We start from the raw sequence: 7,622 nt of genomic DNA, 5'->3' as shown, positions 1-7,622 counted from the left end.
TAGAACTTTTCTCACTGATCTGGTATATAAAGCTTTTTTTGAGGCCTTGCTAATAATTCATTATGTGGCAGCACAATGACCAAACGATATACTGTTTGTTAGGCTCTTGGTCATATCTTTGATCATGACACCGGTGAGGAGAGAGGCCAGGAAACGGACAGTGGAGTAGTCTGTGACAAATAGCACAATATGTTTAATCTGAGTATGTGTTATAGTCAAACTAATTCATACATGATGCTTTTTTGCTTAAAAACGAGTTGTAATGAGCTCAGATCAATGAAGCCCACAGGCCATAAATAGCAAATAGAAGTTAAAAACGTAATTTTCACATGAACTTAAGTAGATAGAAAAAGATCTAACACAACATTAGGTGATAATATATGTATTATTGTGGATTTATAATCAGCTATAATGGGGCGGTCATTTTGGACCGGGAACACATCATTAATTAACAAGAAACGAACACAACAGGAGGGTTAAAACAATTCCATGTCAGCTTAGAACCTCACTTTAAACCAATTTAAGCAGACACTCTGTTCAGGTATTTTAACAAACTTAATTGTAATATTCAAATGCTGCATTTCGCTACACTCGCATTAACATCTGCTAACCATGTGTATGTGACAAATAACATTTTATTTGATTTGATTTGGTATTTGGGCATTGCATTACCCATTGCCAGGGGCGCCGTATGAGGGAAGCTAGGATGATTCTAAGGGCCTGTGACTGACAGGGGCCCTAAAAAATTATTAGAACATTAGGTTAAAAAAAATCTATATTCAATTATTAACCTATCATCATGAATATAATATTTTATTTGCAACGTACTAATACAACTAACGTTGTATTTCTTGTTTTCTTGGCTAAAAGTAAGCATCCAGAGAGCCCCACCCCCCCTCTATTTACATGAAATGGTTCGGTCCTGCCCCCAAACCAGGCCCGAACGATACTTTTTAGCAGTGAATTGCGAGTGAGGAGTGCCGATGGAGCATCATGTCTCAGCTTCCTAAAGAAAAATCTGTCTTCAAAAAACAAAAAGAAAGAAAAGATAGAGAGAAAAGAAAATGCGACAGTATGTCACCCAATTTTTCACAAAGGAAGGAAATTAACCTGTTAGCTTAGTCCATAGTGAAATAGGCTACTTTTTCTCCCCTAACATTAGTTACTTAATATCTTCACAGACAATTCTGAGTGTTTACATTTCGCTCATCTTTAAGACGACATTTAATCAATGCAGGCAAACGTTTAGCAAGCTATTGATACTAAATCAGTTGTCCCTGCCCCTGCCTGGTGCCAGGCCCAACAGGTGCAGCGTCAGGCATAGCAGCCCTGTCTCCCCATCCCCATACCCCTGAACCAGCCCTGTCTCCCCATCCCCATACCCCTGAACCAGCCCTGTCTCCCCATCCCCATCCCCTGAACCAGCCCTGTCTCCCCATCCCCATACCCCTGAACCAGCCCTGTCTCCCCATCCCCATACCCCTGAACCAGCCCTGTCTCCCCATCCCCATCCCCCTGAACCAGCCCTGTCTCCCCATCCCCATACCCCTGAACCAGCCCTGTCTCCCCATCCCCATACCCCTGAACCAGCCCTGTCTACCCATCCCCATACCCCTGAACCAGCCCTGTCTCCCCATCCCCATCCCTCTGAACCAGCCCTGTATCCCCATCCCCCAAGAACCAGCCCTGTCTCCCCATCCCCATACCCCTGAACCAGCCCTGTCTCCCCATACCCCTGAACCAGCCCTGTCTCCCCATCCCCATCCCTCTGAACCAGCCCTGTATCCCCATCCCCCAAGAACCAGCCCTGTCTCCCCATCCCCATACCCCTGAACCAGCCCTGTCTCCCCATACCCCTGAACCAGCCCTGTCTCCCCATCCCCATCCCTCTGAACCAGCCCTGTATCCCCATCCCCCAGAACCAGCCCTGTCTCCCCATCCCCATACCCCTGAACCAGCCCTGTCTCCCCATCCCCCTGAACCAGCCCTGTCTCCCCATCCCCATCCCCCTGAACCAGCCCTGTCTCCCCATCCCCCTGAACCAGCCCTGTCTCCTCATCCCCCTGAACCAGCCCTGTCTCCCCATCCCCATACCCCTGAACCAGCCCTGTCTCCCCATCCCCATCCCCCTGAACCAGCCGTGTCTCCCCATCCCCCTGAACCAGCCCTGTCTCCCCATCCCCATACCCCTGAACCAGCCCTGTCTCCCCATCCCCATCCCCCTGAACCAGCCCTGTCTCCCCATCCCCTGAACCAGCCCTGTCTCCCCATCCCCATACCCCTGAACCAGCCCTGTCTCCCCATCCCCATAGCCCTAAACCAGCCGTGTCTCCCCATCCCCATCCCCCTGAACCAGCCCTGTCTCCTCATCCCCCTGAACCAGCCCTGTCTCCCCATCCCCATACCCCTGTACCAGCCCTGTCTCCCCATCCCCATAGCCCTAAACCAGCCGTGTCTCCCCATCCCCATACCCCTGAACCAGCCCTACTCTCAACTGAAGAAGGAGGTGAGCAGCATTGTGTTGAATGACATGTTAGTTGGCATAATTGCAGGTACTGCAATGCATTGAGGACAGGAATGTGATTCTCCAGTGAGGAAAAATGTCTCTTGACACAGAGGCAGTCAATATCAGCCTTAAATTAAGAGATGCAGGCTCTTAGAGATGGATGGGAGTCTCTCCTGTCTGAGGCAACACTGATTGCTACGAAAATGGATGTTGCACCTCAATTTAGCAAGGAACACAGCCGCCAGAGGAAAAGGAAGAGATTCCATGGTGAGACCTCTCAAGAGGAGACAGATCAGGACAGTGCAGCAACGGTGTTTCAGAACACAGTGTTTTTTACTGCTATGGACAACATCATAAGTGACTTGGACACTAGGTTCCACACCACTGCAAAAATGGTAGAATCATTTTCTGCTGTTCTTAAAGTTGGGCAGATTAGTGAGGGTAAAATCCCTTCTGTGTGCCAACCACTGATCATTAAGTATTCCAGAGATCTTACACCTGAGGTTCAAAATGAAGTAAGACACCTGAACACTGTATATGCTGCCACTTTCCCCCCTAACTTGTCCCATCTTGGTCTACTGAAGGCAATTTGTAAGATGCAGCTGCAGAGCATTTTTGGAGAAGTGTGCATTGCTTTACGAATATTTTGCACACTGCCTGTGACTGTTGCTGGTGGCGAGAGAGCTTTCAGTAAGCTAAAACTGATTTTGTTAAACTATTTGAGGTCCACTATGTCCCAGGACAGGCTTTGCATACTTGCCATGCTGTCCATTGAAAGTCGGTTAGCTAGAAAGCTGGACTTCAAAGACTTGATCAGTGACTTTGCTAGCAGGAAGGCTCAGCACTGGGCTCTTGGTGAGTAAGTCTGAGCAAGGGCCAGTGATAACTGTTAAATGGCATCGTTATGGATATTGTTTCACTACACACATGATGCCCACAGGCTGAGCACAAGACTGAGAACAAGATATATCTCAAAGTAATGGCTGGATTGCCATAAAATTTGTTGTGCACAATCAAGACCCCAAGTGGAAGAAACCTATTGATTTGATGACCTCTTGACCTTTCCTCTAGCACCACCATCAGGCCTTTTCATTTCCATTTTGTTTTCCATTTCCACTTTTACAGCTGCTTATTTTCCAGTTGGTATGTGTACTTAGTTCAAAAATCTGCTACTGATTTTATTATTTTGTATGTTATATCATTCTATAGATGATAATGTTAATTTATTTTAATTGAAGAGGTTAATTTATATTTAAGTCATATTTATTTTAAGTTATACATTGATGTTAAGAGAATTTTCCATTCAAGAATTTGACCATTAAAATTACATTTAGACTGTAAAAGATGGCCTTTAGCACATTTCTTATAGAGGGTGTCAGTCTTGCATCAAATAGTGAATTCCTGTGCAGAGATGCTGCATTCTGCACAGTGTTATATCTTCACAGCTCACTGTCAGTGAATATTGTACAGTAAATATTGGACTACAAGATAGTTGAAAGCCTGCAAAGGTAGAGATATTTAAAGTTTTGAATGGGTCGATTGGGTTCTGGAGGTGTGTGGTTACAGCAATTGCGGGGGGTTGGTGTGGCCTGTGTTTGTGGGGCCCAATGTGATGTCTTTTCATGGGGACCAACATTCCTGGCGGCACCCCTGCACATAGCCTACCATTGGCAAACATGTCTCAATAACGTATAGCCTAGACAATTTACGGTGGTCTTTTTAATGACATTTTTCAACTTTATCTGAAGGGGAGTTTGTTCACCACGTGCGCAATGCACGTTCCACAATCGATCGATTCCTCCATGTGCGCAGATTACCCCAAGAAAGGGTTAAGGTAGGAAATGGGGTGCCAAACCCCAGTGGGTTAAATATGATCCACAGAGAAGTATCAACTCATTTACCGTTAGCATTGGTCTAGCAGTGGTCTTTTATATATGTTCAAAGCTGTCAATTTGATTTAGAGGATGGGCAGGTGGCTTTTCATAAACCACAGGCTATGCTACAGTTCCTTCATTGCTGGAATGTTCTAGAAATGTCCGAAGACAGGCGCGTACTGGGACTAGAAATCGTCTCTGGTATTTCTAACACACGGACACATTTTTTCCCCTCGAGGCCCCCATTATTAGCCAGATAATTATCGTTTTACATTTAATTATATTTTACAGGTGTAAATATTGGACTATAAATGGTGCCTTCCTGTGTTATACTTATGCTGTTTTTTTATTCCATTCTACTGAGCCATTTGCTTTATGTTCATATTCTTACCTTTTATTTCTTATTGTTGTTTCATTGTCGAGAAGGAACCTGCAAGTAAGCATTTAGTTGGACGGTGTATACTGTATGTATGTATCCTGCACCTACGACATAAAAGCTTGTGACTTGTTTTGCACAACAACAAAAAACTAGTTTTGCAGGCCCACAGTGGTGGAAAAAGTACTCATAATCATACTTGAGCAAAAATAAAAAATACCGTAATGGAATATGACTGAAGTAAAAGTGACAGTAAAATACTATCAGAGTAAAAGTCTAAAAGTATATGGTTTTAAATGTACTTATGTACAGTGGTGGGGAAAGTATTCAATTACCAGTAAAAGTACAAAGTAAATTCTATAAATGTAATTTCTTATATTAAGCAAACCAGACCACATGATTTTCTTGTAAAAATGTTTTTTAACGGTCTAATACTCTGACATCATTTACAAATGCAGTATTTGTGTTTAGAGTCCACTAGATCAGATGTGGTAGGGATGACAACCCATTATATTGATAAGTGTGTAAATTGGACCATATTACTGCCATGACTGAGCATTCGAAATGTAATGAGTACTTTTAGGTGTCAGGGAAAATGTAAAAAAGTACATGTTTTCTTTAGGAATGTAGTGGAGTCAAAGTAAAAGTATTCAAAAACATAAATACTCAAGTAAAGTACAGATACCCCAAAAATCTACTTAAGTAGTACTTCAAAGTATTTTTACTTAGTAACTTTACACCACTGCAGGCCCACTCAGGTAAAAATGGACCAGCCCATCTGGCATTTGCCCGAAATGCCTGATGGCCAGTCGGGCCCTGTCCAAAGGTCATTGTCATAGCCTATGAGATGATATCTTGACATGGGGGGGGAGGGGTTGACTGTCAAAATTGACCCCAATTTTACAAATTAGTTTTATTGGCAAGGCAGCAAGTCATCATGTCCTGGCTATCAGACACACAGTAGACTTCCATAATATAAGGGACAAATATCTGCAGTGCCACTGGAGAGCACAACATTAGCTAGCATTCTCTGTAATCAAATTAACGAATGATGCAATGCTGAAGATCTGTTTACAACAGGGAGGTATGGGGACTGGCTTTTCTCTCCCTCCACATCGTTATCTGGCAAGTGTCTGAACTAGAGGTGCCTAGACCAGTGGCGGAAAAAGTACCAAATTGTCAGATACCTTAATAGAAATTTACTCAAGTAAAAGTCAGCCAGTAAAATACGACTTGAGTAAAAGTATTTGGTTTTAAATATACTTTCACCTTTATTTAACCAGGTAAGCTAGTTGAGAACATGTTCTCATTTACAACTAAGACCTGGCCAAGATAAAGCAAAGCAGTGCGACACAAACAACAACACAGAGTTACACATGGAATAAACAAGCGTACAGTCAATAACACAATAGAAAAAAAAAAAAGAAAGTCTATATACAGTTTGTGCAAATGGCGTGAGGAGGTAGGCAATAAATAGGCCATAGTAGCGGAGTAATTACAATTTAGCTAATTAACACTGGAGCGATAAATGAGCACATGATGATGTGCAAGTAAAGATACTGGTGTGCAAAAGAGCAGAAAATTAAATAAAAACAATATGGAGATGAGGTAGGTAGATTGGGTGGGCTATTTACAGATGGACTATGTACAGCTGCAGCGATCTGTTAGCTGCTCAGATATCTGATGTTTAAAGTTAGTGATGGAAATGTAAGTTTCCAGCTTTGGGGATGACCCCTGAGATATACCTGTTGGAGCGAGTGCTACAGGTAGGTGTTGTTATCGTGACCAGTGAGCTGAGATAAGGCGGAGCTTTACCTAGCATAGACTTATAGATGACTTGGAGCCAGTGGGTCTGGCGACGAATATGTAGCAAGGGCCAGCCGACTAGAGCATACAGGTCGCAGTGGTGGGTGGTATAAGGGGCTTTGGTAACAAAACGGATGGCACTGTGATAGACTGTATCCTGTTTGCTGAGTAGAGTATTGGAAGCTATTTTGCAGATGACATCGCCGAAGTCGAGGATCGGTAGGATAGTCAGTTTTACTAGGTTTAGTTTGGCGGAATGAGTGAAGGAGGCTTTGTTGCAAAATAGAAAGCTGAAACTAGATTTGATTTGGGATTGGAGGTGTTTAATATGAGTCTGGAAGGAGAGTTTACAGTCTAGCCAGACACCTAGGTATTTGTAGTTGTCCACATATTCTAGGTCAGAACCATCCAGGGTAGTGATGCTAGTCGGGCAGGCAGATGCGGGCAGCGAACGGTTGAAAAGCATGCATTTGGTTTTACTAGCATTTAAGAGCAGTTGGAGGCCATGGAAGGAGAGTTGTGTGGCATCGAAGCTCGTTTGGAGGTTAGTTAACAGTGTCCAAAGAAGGGCCAGAGGTGGATCAGGGAATCACCCGCAGCAAGAGCGACATCATTGATATATACAGAGAAAAGAGTCGGCCTGAGAATTGAACCCTGTGGTACCCCCATAGTATGAAAAGTAAATGTGATTGCTAAAATATACTTAAGTATCAAAAGTAAAAGTAGAAATAATGAAAAATTACTTATATTAAGCAAAGCAGACGGCAACATTTTCTTGATTTTAAAATTTGCGTAGAGTCAGGGGCACACTCCAACACTCAAGACATTATTTACAAAAGATGCATTTGTGTTTACCGAGTCCGCCAGGCCAGAGGCAGTAGGGATGACCACGTGTTCTCTTGATAAGTGCGTGAATTTGACCATTTTCCTGTCCTGTTAAGCATTCAAAATGTAATGAGCACTTTGTGTGTCAGGGAAAATGTATGGAGTAAAAAGTACAATATTTTATTTAGGAATGTAGTGAAGTAAAAGTTTTCCAAAATTTAAATAGTAAAGTACA

This window comes from Oncorhynchus nerka, linkage group LG5 (genome assembly GCF_034236695.1).
Source record: "Oncorhynchus nerka isolate Pitt River linkage group LG5, Oner_Uvic_2.0, whole genome shotgun sequence".
Taxonomy (NCBI): Eukaryota; Metazoa; Chordata; class Actinopteri; order Salmoniformes; family Salmonidae; genus Oncorhynchus; species Oncorhynchus nerka.
Note: the sequence above shows the minus strand (reverse complement) of the source record.